Below are 17,338 nucleotides of genomic sequence, written 5' to 3'. Positions count from 1 at the left end.
TTAAAGATTAAAAAAAACATAACATACAGTCCAATAATCATCAAAAATGATTTTACAAAGATAAACCCCAAACCCACCCTCCCACCCCTTCAGCCAGCTCTGGGAGCCAAAAATATAAATTATATACGAAAAAAATTATAAATGTTGAGAACAATTCAACGTATATCTAAATGCATATATTTCAAATACGGAGACCATTTGCTAACAAAAAGGGAATAATTATCATGTAAATTATAAGTAATTTTTTCCATAACAATACGTTTGCAATTCATTGTCCCAACGTAGTATATTAATCTCTGTATTGTCTTTCCAAGTACTCGCAACACATTTACGCGCTACTGATAACACCAAACGTACAAAAGCAATTTGAATTTTATCCAAACCTAATCCCCTCAACGAGGTCAAATTACCCAACAAAAAAATTGTTGGGTCTAATGGTAAAGTTGTACAGTTTTTCCAAAACTACTTTAATTCCTTGCCAAAATGATTGAACTTTAATACGTCCAAACAGCATGTAAAAAAAAAGTTCCAATACATGAATCACATCTAAAACATAAATCTGAATTACTAAACCCATAGTTTTTCAGTTTCTCTGGAGTCAAATATAATTGATGCAAAAAATTATAATTAACCATTCCATATCTTACATTTGTCAATTTGATTACATTGTCCTGACACATATCCGCCCAATCATCTTCAGGAAAAATAAACACTAAATCACTCTCCCATTTAAGTTTAGATTTTTCCCAATCTGGTTTATCCATATTATCTTGTAATAAATTGTACATAACCAAAATATAATCCTTCTTTGGTACAGAGGAAATCAAAGACTCAAATCTCGACAAAGTAGGTAAATTCATCTCTCTACCATAATTATCCTTTACGAAGGCTCTAAGTTGGTAATACACAAACAAAGAATTTACAGATATATCAAATCTCTCGCTCTCTCAATTGATTAAAAGAAAGAAATTGTCCCTCTTCAAAACAATCCTGTATTGTCTTTATACCCTTAAAATCCCAACTCTTTAAATAATTATTAAACATTGAAAAAGGAATATTATACAAAGAAGTTAAAATTGATAATTTATCTTTTGATCCCAAAACCCTATTTTTTTTAAATCCAGGTCTTTAACAAATGGTTCAATACCGGCATATTATATTCCTGTAGCAAATTCAAGTTCCAAGGAAATATAAATTCATGTACCTCAACCTCAGAAATACACGCCATTTCCACTTTAGCCCAGCTAGGGGGGTAATCTAGATCCATCAACCTGCTAATAAACTTCAACTGGGCCGCTTCATAATAATTTTGAAAATGTGGTAACTGAAGTCTTCCTAACGCATATTTCCATGTAAGTTTATACAATGCCATTCGAGGTAATTTACCTTTCCATAAAAACTGCCGCACTACCTTATTTAAATCCTGAAAAAAACCTTTTGAACAAGGTATTGAATGAAATAAATATTGAATTCGGGGAAAAATTCATTTTAATACATTGACCCTACCAATCAAAGTTAATGAAAGATCTTTCCACTTAATCAAATCTGCTTTAATCTGTTTTAATATAGGCACATAATTTAACTGATATTTAATATCTAAAAACACACTTAAATATTTAATTTTATTTGTCCACCTTAATTTTGTTATAATTTTAAATTCTGAATAATCTCCTATTCCAACTGGTAAAATTAAACTTTTATCCCAATTAACTTTATATCCTGATAATTCTCCAAATTTCGACAAACACTGCTTCAGCGACAGTTTCGGTTCCGTCAAATGTATCAATACATCATCTGCAAATAAATTAATCTTATATTCTTCATTCATAGCCTTCATCCCTCTAATTTCATCATTTTGTCTAATAGTCTGAACTAATGGTTAAATAGCCAACGCAAATAAGGCTGGTGGCAATGGGCAGCCCTGCCGAGTTGAGCAAGTCAACCTAAATGGTAAAGAAATCTGACCATTTGTCACCACCCAAGCAATCGGGTTCGTATATAAAGCTTTAACCCAACCAATAAAAAAAGGGCCGAATTTAAACTTTTCTAACACCTTAAATAAAAAAATCCCACTCAGTCCTATTAAAAGCCTCTTCTGCATCTAGTGGAACCACAATAGGATGGTAAGGCTGCTTTCAGTATGCATTGACCAAAGTAATTAATTGAAGAATATTATCTGATGCATTTCTATTCTTAATAAAACCTGTTTGATCACTATGTATCAGCTTAGGTAAGTACATAGCAAGTCTATTAGCTAATAACTTGGCTAGAATTTTATAATCTACATTTAATAAAGAAATAAGTCTATATGAAGACATTTTTAATGGATCTCAATCTTTTTTTGGAATAACAATTATTAAAGCACTTGAACAAGATTCCGGCAGCTTCTGTTCTTCAGTAACTTGTTTTAACACATCTCCAAATGCACTAGATAAATCATCATTAAAAAATTTATAAAATTCCACATGAAATCCATCTTCTCCTGGGGACTTTCCATTGGGCATTTCCTGTATAGCTTCCTTGATTTCAAAATCTGTAATTGGAGATTCCAATTCCTGAATATCTTTCTCTTCTAATACTGGTAATCTCAATTTAGATAAATAAGATCCATTATCCTGCTTTCCCTCAGAAGTATATAATTTTTGATAGAATGAATAAAACTGATCATTAATTTCCTGAGGCTTATAAGTAATTATTGAGTTCTTTTTAATGGCATTAAAAGTCCGAGATGCCTGTTCAGCTTTCAATTGCCAAGCAAGTACCTTATGAGCTCTTTCTCCCAACTTGTAATAACGTTGTTTAGTTCGATTAATTAAATGCTCAAACTGATAAGTTTGTAAAGTATTATTTCTGGAATGTTAACTGGTTATTGACATGGAACTTTTTTTCTAACTAACATATCACTTAGAAATATCATGTTACATATGTTAGCCCTATGTCCCCAGAGTTCAGAAGCCTCACGGATTGGGGGAGGGTGAAGAAACTTTCGCAATCTGGTGAACACTTCAGTACCTCTTCCCAGATAGCAGGAGATGGCCTGAGAATAAAGGATTAGCCAATATGGATCAGAGATATGTTCCTCCACTTAATGAGTGATGAATCTTTGAAATTCTCCAGTCTGGAAAGCTGTGGAGTTTTTTTCATTTATTTCCTTCAGAATTGAGATAAATTGATTTCAGGAAATGAGAGGAATCAAGGGATTTGGGGCAGTACAGCAAAATAGCATGAAAATGGCTGATCAGCCATGAGTTCCATTGATAGTTAATGTGAGGGACCAAATGACCACATCCTGCCATCGTTTCAGAGATGGGGCCCCTGCTGCTCTCCAGGAGGCCTGGCCATATTTCTTCCTGAACAAAGGGGTTTGATCAAGAATCTCAGATAAGGGTGATGTCATCATTTCAGGAGAGCAAGCAAAATTTAAATAAAAACAGACAGCTGACCAGGAAGGAAGAAACTCTGTTTGAAATTACAAGTGTGGCACATGCGTGGGTAATGATAGAAAATGGAAAAATCGCATACCAAGTTCACAAGGGAATTATTTTTTTTAAAATCAATGAACATTTGCAATAATACACCATGCATAGTAATGAGGACCAAAGTGTGTTTTTGAACAATTATGTCTTGAAAAATGTGTTTTCTCCTCATTTAGCAAGGCATTACATTTTCAGTGGTTTGATGAAAGGGGTGAATTGAAATATTACTGATTCTTTGTCTTTTTTTTATTCGCAAGAATTGGAGCACCACATCCAGTATATCTCGGCTTGTAGATTTGTTTATTTCCCTGCACTTATGCAGACATCACAAGTTGTGATAGTGAAGGTGACATTCCAATCATGATCACTATTTAATTGATGCATAATGCACTGCAATTGAGTTAAAGTTGAGATTTACGGCTGCATTTGTTTCTCAGTCTGTCATGCCCATTGTTTAATAAGGGAAAGGAAGGGGGTTGTGTTGCTGGATTATTAATAAATGCATTTCTTGTTGGTAACATGACAGAGATGAAGTGAAATTGGAGAAGGAGACAAGTAGACCTGACAGATAATTAAAATCTCAAAGGAACATAATGTATAATCAAAATGCTATTATGTTTAGATTTATACTTGTCATGTTCTAACTGAGGCAGGGAAAATAATCAGAAGATGGGAAAGTATGAAACTAATGGAAATCAGAAACCCAATTGATAATGATGCAATCTGATCAAAGGTCATTAAATATGGCACTACGTTTTCTGATCAACTTTTGAAGATGCGAGGAAGATTTGGCTTTGCCATTATATTCTCCTCGTGCAATTTTGGCAAATACTGTATATTTGCTGCTGAAGTTAATAAACGTATCTGACAAACTTGATTATAATCTGATTTTCCAACTGAAGTGTCAGCCAAACCATTCAATCTTCCACATCTTTCTTAACTTGTCCCCCAAGTTCTTTTTGGGAGTTGAATGGAGGAGTGTGTTGTTTAACATTCTTCACATTGTACCTCAGTAAGAACAGGAAGTACCTCACACTTTACACATTGTACCTCAGTAAGAACAGGAAGTACCTCACACTTTACACATTGTACCTCAGTAAGAATGGGAAGTACTTCACACTTTACACATTGTACCTCAGCAAGAACGGGAAGTATGGAGAACATGAGAAAATTAGCTGTGTTTCAGATATTTTGGAATGCTGCTTGACATCCTTCCTGTTTGAATGTCAAAAAAAGCTTAAAGTAAAACTGAAATGACATATGAATCAAAAAAAAAACTATCAAATATGGAAAAGATAATATGCCAGTGCTTTTCTTCCAGGACATCACCAAGATAATAATTTAGTTGTCAGTTGGAGGAAATTATTTTTAATTAAATTGGGTTTAAAAGTTTTTTTTTTAAAGTGCCCAGTACACTTCAGGAATATGGAGAATAGTGCAGTAAATAGGATTATGTTTGAGTCTCTCAACTGCAAGGAATTAAATCAGAGTCCAGCATCCTTTGTCACGGACAGATTTACCTCACGCAGGTCTGGAAACTGTTTGCTGGCATTGATGCATCAATTGTATTCAAATTAGATAAGGAAGCAAAAAAGAGCTAAAAGTGCAATATATAATGGCGTATATATATATATATATATATATTCTGATTAAATCTTACTGATTTTGAGATTGTTGTTTCGTATCAAGATTTCAGGGAATTTTGGTCCCATTCATCTGGAGAGGATTATGACTGCCCCAAGCTTTTCATTCCGGCTTAGTTGGGTGTGTGCGCATGAGAGTTTGCTTGTTGCCAAGAAAACGACTAATCGTCTGGTTCTTCAAACAAGCTGAGACAAATATCAGACTTTCTTCAATTGCATCTGCAGTTACAAAATTGTCAGTTAATACCTTATCTGTTTTGTTTTGTATGTGAAACATTACAACTGGTGGTTTGTAATGTACCAGGTTTTAAATACTGTCCAGTTTGATCCTGTGTATTTCTAACTTGGAATCTGAGGTATGTTTTTAAAAATTACATATTTATCTTTTAATGAATCTACTACCAATTCTTAATGTATTTTGTGGCACTTTTTATATTGACTGCTCCTGTCTCAGTTATATCAGAAGAGCAGAGTATCTCACTGAAGTACAATACCATTGGATTGTCGTTTTCAAGCCAGTTCTTGTGTCATGTGAAGTCTATGAATGGTAAGTGCAAAATTGTGATGAAAGTGAATGAATTTTTTTTGTTTTGAGTGCATATTTCCTGTTTCATTTTTGTACCTGATATGATATTGTCCGATTGTACCTATCTTCATTTCGAGTGCTTGAAGCCTGGTATTCATTGAGTTGAGGAGCTGTTTTAGCATGGCTTTCTGCACTGAGTTGTTAGCAATTGCTAAGCTGCCTTTCTGAACACTGGGAAGAGAGAAGTGACAACTTGAAATTGCTAAGATTTTGAACTTGCACAGATAGGTTGTAAGTTGTTCTCTATGGCATATTAAATTATAGTTTGCAGGTGAATCCGTTTTTTACAGTTTCTGAATAACTGAGTGAACTCACATGGTGAACAGTCTGATCATACTGGTGTTCTTGTAAAAATTAGTACTGCTTCAAAATTATCCACATAAATTCTTGGTTTTGTTTTCTCTGGTTATTGTCAAGAGTGAGTGGTGGGGTGGGGGGTGCAGTTTTATTTGCATCATGAGGAGACTTGGGTGCTATTGCCAGTTTCAGCTCTTTGATTCTGTTGCTGTTTTGAAGTGTGTCGTGTTTTGTCAGGGACCTTTGAAGAATCCTGTTGCTGCAAGAAATGTAGAATGGCTTGATTCCACAGCTGCCTGCACCTCACCTTCACTCTGTTTTCATTGGCTCTGGATGACTTCCATTGAGTTACATTAAAGTCAGGATTGCTATGAAACAGTCATGCAAAAAAGCAAAAACAAAAAAAATGGGAAGTACTAAGCAGGTCAGGCAGCATCTGTGTGACAAGTATATGATCTTGGATTGAATCACAATTGTGAGAAGTCTGGCCGGAGCTCATCAGCACACAGGGCACTGGGGGTGGAGAGTAGTGAAACAGGTTGATGGACAATGAAAGCTAACAACAATCTTCATGCAAGAACTTAGTTTGGTGTTCTGAAGCGCCATAGTTATAGTCTTTTCAAAATTAGGATCAATGTACATTGAACTGACCTTTGTAATTTTGAGGCTACAATTTATCTGTTGAGTCGTGTGTTATTTTGTAGAACATTTCCACAATGGCCATTGAACACAAACTCTGTGGTTCCTTGTAGGCCCACATTGAGGTGGAATGCCTAAATACCAGTAGGGGGCAGGTATTTGCTCTCAGCCAACTTGGAATATGTTTGCAACGGTTGCTCTTCCTTTGGATGTGAGCAGTATCTCAACCTCCATCGAATAAGAAACAAATGTTCCTCTCCTTTCTGCTCCCTAATCCATGGAGAAAAAATCAGTAACTCACCCTTGTCAAGGTTTTCTTAACCATGTTTGCTTGAAAGAGAATTGTTTTTTTCCCCTTCCCGTGGGGATCCAGTTGGGCTCACACTACCTCTGAAAGAAAATTTGACCTACTGTGTTTCTCTTCCATTTCCTTCTTAACCTCCCCAGAACTGAATTACGACCCCCTCTTTTTCTATCCGTCCTCTCCCTGTCCATTCTCCTCCCTGACTGTATAAAAAAAGTGGGCATTTTAACTGAGCATACACCATTTCACCATCCTGTTAAATCAATACTGTTTCCTCCTCTTCTCAATCTGACTCCAGTTGTTAAAACCAACTTTTTTGTTTCTTGAGTGGCTTGCTCAGAATGTACAACCTCATGAAATATTTCCTGGGGTACTATTTTAAAAAAAGGGAGATGAAAATAAATTTCAGAGAACTTAATTGAGGTGCATCAGGTTATGAGAAGCATAGATGGGGTGGACAACCAGCACTTTTTATTCCCAGGGCAACAATGGCCAATACCAGAGGAGATCTCTTTCAGGTGAGTGGAGGAAGGTTTAGGGGAAGCATCAGAGGTTTTTTTTGCACAGAGAGTAATGAGTGCCTGGAATACATTGGGGGTGATGATAGAGGCTGTTACAATTGGTGCTTGGATATTAAGAAAAATGGGGATTTAGGGGCTATACAGGTTGGCACAACATAGTGGGCTGAAGGGTCTGTACTGTCCTGTTATGTTCCATTTCAATTCATATTAAGCATCTTTCTTCCTAATATACCTCACTTTTCTGATAACAATATTAAAACCATACAATGTCAAGCGTATGAACATTAAACCCATTTCGTTCTTGAATGAGCTGAGAAAAGCGACTCTCCAGTGTTCTAGAGCTTGTAAGAATGAATTAAGTCATTGAAAGAGGTGGGAATTTTTGATTTGGAACCTTACAAATTGGTAATTTAAGGCCTTGGAGTTCCATTTTGTAATTATGCTTTGTCATTTTTGTATTTCTATTTTTTTTAATTCTGAAAGTTCTTTAATTTGCTGCTTTCAATATTGCCCATGATTGATTGTTGTCTGCCAAACTGGAGCAGTAAGTTTAAAGTGTAGTTGTGAAAAAGAATGTGATGCACATGTCATTCTCTGGGATGGGTGGGCAGCTCAGCAGCGGATAATTTTAAATTGCTGTTCATGTCAAAATTGCCAACCATGTACGAACGAATCACTGGATTTTGAAAACTCCTGGGTTTTTAACTAATAGTCTTCTACAACTAATATTGGAGATGAAAAAACACAAAGCACAACTAAAGTCTTTTGCTGATTTGGTTTGTTTCATAAAGCATACTGAAGCAATCAGTTGTCTCTTGTTATTTTTCCTAATGCATGAAAATGGCAAAACCTTCCCACCTTTAATTGCTGGTTAACATGGTCCCGAATTGTTACTTTTGCATTGCTCACTCAGTAAAACAAAATTGAGAGTTATGGAGTCGGATGAATTAGACCTGAAACAGGATCTCCAGTGAAGGATGCTGTCAGCTCTTCACAAGGACGAAGTGGGCTGTTGAGCCAAGACTTGCTCCAATCTGGAGACTGATCCAGTATGCCTTTCCTTACAGGACAAGAACAACAAAACTTTTTAAGCAGTCATTATGAAGAATTCATACAAATCATTGTGGAATGAAAATTCAATAGGGCAATTCTGTGTTTTGGGCAGTATCAGGTTGGCTTCCAGTAATCCACAATGCCTGATATTTAATTTCCTGACAGCCTTTGGAATTAAATATGGCTTATAATATTTGCTGGGAAGGCAGTCTGCTGGCATATATTTTACACGGTAGTCCAAAGTCATTTTTATTATTTTGGGAAACTGAGTCAGTAAAATAAAATGGGAAATTAAAATAGGATTGAGGGTTGGGGGAGGAGGGGCATGAGGAAGGAGCAGAGAGGTGAAAGATGCAAATAACCAAGAGTGAATAATCATAATATTATTAAAATCTCCAACACATGATATTTCCTGGAGCAAAAACTAACTGCTGGAAGAGGTCAATGGGTAAAGTGATAAAAGGTTGAAGCATTATCAAGATTGAGATGTAGAGGGCTCTCAGCCAGTGCAGAGAAATGAAGGGGAGGATAGACCATGTACTGGTAGATGATAGGTGGAAACAGATGAGAGAGGAATAATGAGTAAATGGAACCAGGTGAGAGGGTGATGAGTCTAGGAAAGACATGAAAAAGGTGAACAAAGAGAAGAACCTCAGGTGGACTGGTGTGAGTCTGAAATTAGAAAATTTACGGCGCACATCCATTGGGCTGCAGGCACACTGAAGAGAAGTACGAGTGGTATTCTTCAATTGGAGAAGGTCAAGGACTAACTGGTGGGTGTGGAAATGGGAAAGGGAGTGGAAATCACACACAGGATGGTCTTGGCAGAATTCTTGCCGATGTGGAGGAGGTAGTCGACCAGGTTGGATGAGATGCACGTGGACCTCTGCCTCACCTGGAAGGGCTGTTTAGGTCCTTGAATGGTGATGAGAGAGGAGGTGTGGGGTCGAGTATTGCACCTCCTGTAACCACAGAAGAAGGCACCAGGGGTCAGTGATGGGTAGGGAGGAAGAGATGTATGAAGCAGGGAGTCATGCTGAGTGGTTCCTGCAGAAGAGGGGAAGAGGTGCTGATGGGATCCCATCGGAATTAGAGTGTGCTGGATGCAGAGACTTGTAGAGGGAAAGGTGAAGACCAGATATATCTCGGTTCTGTCTGTGGTTAGAAGGGATAAGAGCAGATGTGTAGGAAATGGAGGAATTGCATGCTATTTTTCCTGGCCTGGTCAGATACTTTAGCCATTTTGTGCTGTTAAAAATGTATTACCTGCTCCAACCTGTGTGGAACTGGTTTGTAGGAACATCAAATAATCCAATGACGAGGGAAAGCTAAAATGATCAGTGAGGACTGTTTCAGCACTCTCTTTGGGAAACAAGTGATCTCCAACATGATCTGTGTCCAGAAATAACTTTACTGATAAATGTTGCATCATGTTTAATATAATTATTTGCTGTATACACTTATAACATTGCACATCAGATATGAACTTCCATTTTAATGCTGCTCTATTTAAGGACTTACACTGCAGGGAGTAATTATATGTGCAAGTTCAAAATGCAGGCAGAGGAAACTATGGTTAAGATCAGATGCTTGATTTTTTTTGCCAATATGGGTTATTTCAATTTTTGTATAAATTTATTTATTTATGAGACAGCTGGTTTAATTGACTGTTTATTTTCTCCTTCATCCCTCCCCTGAATTAGCATCTAATTTTATTCCTTTATGTATAATATCAGAAATAATGATTTGGTTGTGATTTGGATTGTTTAAAAAGAACAGGCTTCTATTTCAAGATTGTCATTGTTGTGCACCTTTATTAGACTTCATCAATCATATAAATGAAAGGGAGAAAACTTGAAAGCATTCATGGCACTGTTTTCTTTGAAGAAAATGGCTATTAGTTTCATTATTTTGATGTAATTGAAGTTTGTAGCTGCCCCATTTTGGCTTTTGGAACATTGTGATGTTCATTAGCTTGTGATTCTGAATGCCACTTCACGTTGCTGCAAGCCCAACATGGAGTGGCAAGAATCTTAAACTTGACTTTTTTCCTGGAGGCCCACTTGTTTTTGTCTCTTGCAGTGTGCTGCAAGCCTCCCAGCAGGCCGTGAGTTTCAGTTTATGTGTACATTTATAATAGTGCTAAATTGTTTTTATGTGGAGGTGCAATAACTGTGTACATATATGCACATTTTGGAAATATGGTTTGGTTAAAAATATAAATTGGAAACATTAGATATTTGCATAAAGTCTAAGTGGGAAATGCACCATTTCTCAAGTTTTTCCACAAGATAGGAATCATTGTAATAAATGGTAGAAGTGTATTGCCACAATGAAACTACAGCCAGAATATGGTTTGAAGACATTTTTGTTTTGCAAATAAGGGGGGAATATTTTCAGCTGGGTTGAAACATTTTTGGATATGTGAATTCATACATGAAAGCTAGAATAAAGTTAGTGATAAAAATAACAGTGTAAATTGAACATAGCGTTTATTTTGCCTATCATAGAACAAGGGTAGATAGTCCTGGCAGCTGGTAGACTTCCCAAGACATCAAATTGGAAACTTGACTTGAAACTTCATTGATGGGTGGAGAGAACAGTTTTGTGTTTCTGGGAAAGAGACACAAAAATTTAAGTTTCAGTAGAGAAACAATATATTTTTGAAAGGTAACATCACCATAAATGTATATTGTGTTCAATAATCAACATTTGAAATTGTGAATTAATTTAAATTACATAATGTCTTTTTGTTATGCAAGATAAATTTGTGCAGTTGGTGTTATCTGTCCTGTTTGGGGATGAGTTGGAAATTATGTATTTTCCGTGGTAGTTAATATAACCACTCTGTACGAGTGCACCAATGCTATGAATTATATTTTGTGTCGGAGAAGGGAATGTGACCTACAATGGTGGAATTGTCTTGTCAACTCTGTCTTCATAGACTGGAAAGGTTTCTCAATTATTGAGTTGTTCTACACTTTTATTCTCGTTGAGTATGTATCACCAGCCTAACTGCTTTGGTAGAAATATTGACAGTTCAAAGTAGGACTGCCTCTTATGTAAGTGGGGAGAAACATAAAACCTCCATTTACTTCCTGGCGAGTCTGGCAGGGAACCGATCCAATGAATCTGCATTGAGTGAACACTGTTGCATGTGCAATTTGGCTATTTGTGTGAAGGAGAAGGGAAATAAATTGCATTTTTAATGTAGCGTTTTCATTTAATTCAATTTAATGGTGCAAAACATATTCGGATGTCTTTTTGTGCTTTTGTTCAATTTACTGATTTCTTTTGTTGACAAGTTTGAGTTTTAATTGTGGTGAATGTCAGTGATCAGCTTGGCACTGGTTTCCCTGTGGAAATTTGATTTATTTGACCTGCTCCAGATAACAATACAGTAGACATAACAGGCAAGTAATTGTAGATGAGTGGGCTCTGGTGCCTTCTATCTCCCCAATGTTAAACGGGTTGATAATTGATGATTAGATCTTCAGGCTGGGCAGTGTTAGATTCTGGATCTTATTCTTTAAGATTATGAACATCATCCTCATGCAGTGGAAATTAATAGTTTTTGTCTCAGCAGAAACTGAGACGAATACATCCTTTTGTGATGCTGCCCTTGATGTTTTGGAATTGTTAACTTTTGTATTACAATGCTTCCTGATTTGCATGAATCAGAGCAAGGTGAATATAGTGTATTTTTGTATTTTTATACTTTGTGGTGTTTGCCATTTTCTTTGTGGGAGAGAATTTTTTTTTACTTGTAGCGTTCTTGGAATGAAATGTTAACAAACTCTCTGGAACGCTGGGCTCTATTTACAATATGGTGTTCAATGGAATTAGACTTTCTCACTAGCAGGAAAGTTTTACCAATTTAATTTTTTTAGCACCTTGATAAATCATTCTTTGAAATCTAGGGAATAAATGACCAATTTCTTTCATCTTAATTTAAACTCCAATGAGTTCTGACAATGTGTTGTTGGAATAATTTCAAAACTAATGCAACTATTCTAGTCTGTTCACCAATATCCAGGGGTGTTAAACCAGAACTTGCTTGAATTGTAACCAGGCATTTTTCCTCTTTATATTGCAGCCCCGGAGAGGTCAAGTGCAGCATTGCATCCTGATTTTTGAAATGTACTTGTCTATGGTATTTTGTGGACCTGCTGCACCCCCTTAAATCTCATTGCATCATTGCTATTCCCAGCTCACCATTTACATTTTACAGTTGTGAGATTATTGTTGATTATATGGTGTTCAACAACTTTCTTGAGTGCACTCAAGAAATTCACAATTTTTATGATTTTGGTGACTCTGCTCTTTCTCCTGTGGACATACTTCTGTTTTTGTGGTGGTGAAAGTATCAATGGAAGAATCGGTAGCAAAAGCTCCTGTTTGAACAAGTTAAACTGTGATCATGATCTGAAATTATTGAAGTATACATTGTGTTAAGAATGGTCCTAATGAAAATATTAGGGATTGTTCCGTGAACTTGATTGGAAACTGTACATAGTAAAGGTCAAGGTGTGAGAGAGGAAAATTCAAAACAGCTGGGATCAGGAAGACACTTGCAGACTGAATAGAGGAACTGTTCTTCATTGTTCATTGAGTTTCAGAGTTCAGAGTGGAAGTGCGGTGAAGGATCAACTAGAAACTCGGAGGATGCTGTGTGTATGGTGGTCACATGAATGAAAACACCAAAGAGTCTGAAGTGTTGATGAACTTAAGGATGTAAATTTGCAGATATGTAAGTAAAATGAATCAAAGTTGATATTGGTACAAAGCTTGCTGGGGATTTATGTAATTGGGAAAACTAATCATTGTTTGCTGATATTCAAGTTGTGTTTTAATTTCCCTGGGTGGTGGGGATTGGGAAGGTTAAAGAGAGGGTTTGCTTTAACATGTGGAAAATCCAGGGCAGGAAAATCATTGAGCAAATTTTTAACACAGTCAGTGCATCCAAATAACAAGTTTGTTAATGCTGAAAAACACTTTATTTTTATCATCTGTGATAAAACATGCATCATGTGGAATGTTCTGCCCAAGGAAGTTGTAGAGGGTGCCTCATTTGAATCTAGTAAGACACAGTTGGAAAGATTTTTGCACAGTTGGGGAATTGAGGATGATGAGGAAAAGGCAGGTTGGCGGAGTTGAATCTACGGAGATTAACCATAATCTTATTGAACGATGGAGCAATCTCAACAGGCCAAATGTTCCAATTTCTTGTTCTTGGGTGTTTCAGATTACAGGAGAGGAGGACAAGTCTGGGGGTTGTGCAATACTCTGTGGTGGAGCTATGCATCTGGGGGATACCTATGCCTACTCCACATCAATGTGAATATCTGGAAAAGCAATTGTGTTTTTGATCATGATGTGTGTCAGTCACTGTTTAAGGTGAAGTAAGCCTGGTGCCTGCTCATTTTGTGTGATGTTCTTGTATGCTACAAGCACTAAAAAAAGATGAAACATTGTGATGAAGTGATGTGAAAAGCAATGAAAAGTGTAAATATTAATATGCTCCACATCTCTTGTGTGTTCACTGTTGTGACATCTGACACATTTGAATAAAGAGTGATGAATGCCTTGCTGTGATAAATTTTAATATATTGATTTCTAATATTAAATCAAGAAACAAAATAATCGTGTTTTCACATGCTCGTGGGTATGAGGATGAATTTAAATTGGCAAGTTTAATACTGATGATATCTCAACCAAACAACCATGGAGTGGTAATAATGAGTTTATTATCATGTACATAGTCCAATGTACATATGGAATTGTAATTTACAGCAATTATAGCAATTTTGCACCTGTCATGCACAGTATTGCTGCCACAAAACAACAAATATTGGACAATAAATCTGATTCTGAAATTCTTGCTGCAGTTGAATAGGGTCTTTGTTTTTAAAAATGCAAAGCAACTTAAAAATAAACAACTGCAGTAGTATACTTCAATTAGAAAGTCAACAATCAGCTTCTTGGTCCTGATGATGTTGAGAAAAAGATTGCTAGTCCTTAACAGATTCTCAAACTCTATTTTTATTCTGATTAATCATTTTTAGTTATTCAGCCGACAATTGTGGTGACATCAGCAAATTTGTAGATTGATTTGGAACTGAGCTTGTCTATGGAGTGACTAATGTACAGTGAGTAGAGGACAAAGCATGCAGCTTTGGGGTGTCACTGTGTTGATGATCAGCACAGATGAGGTGATGATGTCGATAAGGAAGTTGAGGATCCAATTATATGGGGATGAATCCTTTAGTCACATCTTGTAAGTATGATGATGTTGAATGCCAAGTTGCAGTCAATAAACAACAGCCTTACACAAATGTTCCTGTGATCCAGCTGATCCAATGCAGAGTGGCGGGCTAGTAACCTATTGTGCCGAATTGAACTGGGCCCTGATCCTTCCTGAGGCAGGTTGGTCATAGAGCACATCCAACTCCTATCTAAGTACTTAATGATAGATGCCAGTGCCACCAGCCTGAATTCACAGAGGAAGGTCACCTTGCTTTCCATGGGCACTGGAATAATCCTGTGTTTAACTATTCCCATACTGCAAATTAGCAATTCCTGTCCTCAATTAATATTCAAGCATTTAAATTTCTAGTATCGATCAGTGGACAGTGGTAGTAAAAAAAATAATCAGCCTAATCCTTATTTGGTAAATGAATAAAAAGAGGATGCTACCTTTTGAGGTGTAGCCCAAAAGTTAGGTCTGTGAAATTAAAATTTTTGCTGTGAGTGGAATCAGGAAATCATTGAAGATACACCAAATTGGATGATTGAAGTGAGTCGAGTGTGGTGCTTAGAAAGTGAATGAGGGAGGGGAAAATGTTGATTGGGAGAGATGAGGAAAGGTGGTTGGAGGTGCCTCCATCACAGCAGGGGACCAAGGAGTCTCTTTCTGATCTGAATGCTGGGTAATTAGCTGATCAGATCCAGGTTTCCCAGCCAAGAAATGAGTTTGCTGAAAAAGATACCCCAAAGCTGCATTTGAATGAATTCTGCACTTGAGAGCACAACAAAAGGAATTGGGCACTGTATACATTTTAAATTTCCCTGATTGAATGAGGGGTTTGTATCTAGTTGCTCTTGCACAGCAAATGGCGGAATGGATGATCCACATGGGGGTGCTGGAAGTTGCTGCGTAGTCAGATGTGCAGAGTTGGCATTTTTTTGAGGGCTGTGGATATACAGCAGCCATCTGGAGTAAAAGTAAAGAATGTGTGACAGATTGCTGGCCATTTTATCTGGATTATGTACTATTCCAGAGAGGTGGGTGGAGATCGTACAAAGCACAAGTCACGTAATGTTGCAGGCCTTGTGGTGATCGCTTTTCTCATGGAATGAGCTGTAAAAACCTTGGTCAAAAATAAACATAGTTCAGCACGATGTGTTGCATTTCTCAATTGTCAGTTTGCTTATTCCTTGTGTTTGCTGGCAGGTTCTAGGAGCCAAGCAGATGTGTTCATGTTTTGTGTATAGTTGGTCATTTTTTGGGGGGGTCTGTATGTCATTAGCAAGGCCAACATTTGTATCCCATCCCAAATTACTGTGAAGAAGAAGGCTAGGTGCCACCAGCTCGAACTGCTGCAGTTCTTTCAAAGAAGGAATCCCTATCATGTGATTAAAAAGGGAGTCTGGGGTTTGGACACTTTCGCTGGAATTGTTTCCACCCCCACGAGAACATTCAGTTCAATATTTCAGTGGTTCACAAGTGGATGTTGAGTAATTTGTAACATTAATCACCATATACAATCCAGAACAACATTTTTATTTCCACTTCATTGGCCGTTTGCTTGGGGCATCAAGCAAATGCCTTTTTTAATGTTTTGTTTTGAATGGCTGTGCCTCTACTGGATGAATAGAAGTGGGTGCCTTTACTCTCTTGAGTGGTTCCATTCACCTAGCCCAATCTGTTCCTTCGTCAAAAGTCTTTCATCTATGAGGAATGTGTGATGATCATCTGACTATTTTTCATTACCTTCTCCAAGAACATTATTAATCAAGAAGTCCACTGAGGCTGGGGTCGAGCGCAATTTCTGAACTTGCTGGAGAAACTCAGCAGAACATACAGCATCCATAGGAAGTAAAGGGTAGCCAACGTTTCAGGCATCTGCTTGACGAAGCGTCCAGGCCTGAAATGTTGGTTACCCTTCACTTCCTGTGTGTGTTGTATGTTTTGCTGAGTTTCTCCAGCACGCTTGGGTACTGCACAAGAACATTGACCCTGTTACCTTGGATCATAGCAATTAAACTTTCACGTTCACTTTGTTGGCTTGAAAATGCTTTGGAAAATCCTGAGATGATTTTTTAAAATGTGTTACAGCATCAGGTTTATTTGAAAAGCTTTGAAAATTGGCTTTCACCTTCAAATTATTGGAAAAAAAACTTGGCAGAAAATGTAATAAGATAGAGGATTGACTTCATTAATGGAATTAACTGCTGCCTTCTAAGGCAGTCCCTTGTGATTCATAATGACTTTTTTCTGCTCTGGTGTCAGTTCTGTGAGGACTGATAGAGCAACAGACTAATCACAGGTGGGGCCAGTGATGCCGAGAGGAATGGGCTTGAGGGTTTCCTTGTGATTGTAGCATATGGGCTTGAGGTTCTCAGTACTATATTGAGGGTTCCTTCTCCAGTTTGGGTGGTTATGGGTCAATGATTCAAAAATATTGGTGGGATGGTGTTTTTTTTTCCTTCAGAAGATTTGAGTTCATACCTGAGTGATCGTATCAGTGCCATTTTTAAGAGTTTGATGAGCGTGTGAATAATATGGATCTGCCCAATGGAGACACAATTCAGGCCTT

The 17,338-nt window shown here is 37.1% G+C and overlaps 1 protein-coding gene across 7 annotated transcripts in view; it reads left to right on the top strand.

The window, feature by feature from the left end:
• asxl2 (ASXL transcriptional regulator 2) overlaps positions 1–17,338 on the top strand; it is a 224,720-nt gene that overhangs the window by 99,215 nt on the left and 108,167 nt on the right. The window contains exon 1 of one of the 7 annotated variants that reach the window (XM_069886557.1): positions 13,185–13,269. The exons of the other annotated variants lie outside the window; for them this stretch is intronic. The gene's annotated coding sequence lies outside the window, so the exon portion shown is untranslated. Of the gene's footprint in view, positions 1–13,184; positions 13,270–17,338 lie in introns of those variants that run through there. 7 annotated transcript variants of the gene reach the window in all.

Source organism: Narcine bancroftii, chromosome 6, assembly GCF_036971445.1.
Source record: "Narcine bancroftii isolate sNarBan1 chromosome 6, sNarBan1.hap1, whole genome shotgun sequence".
Lineage (NCBI taxonomy): Eukaryota > Metazoa > Chordata > Chondrichthyes > Torpediniformes > Narcinidae > Narcine > Narcine bancroftii.
The sequence above is the reverse complement of the archived record's forward strand: the minus strand, read 5'-3'. Positions and strand labels throughout refer to the sequence as shown.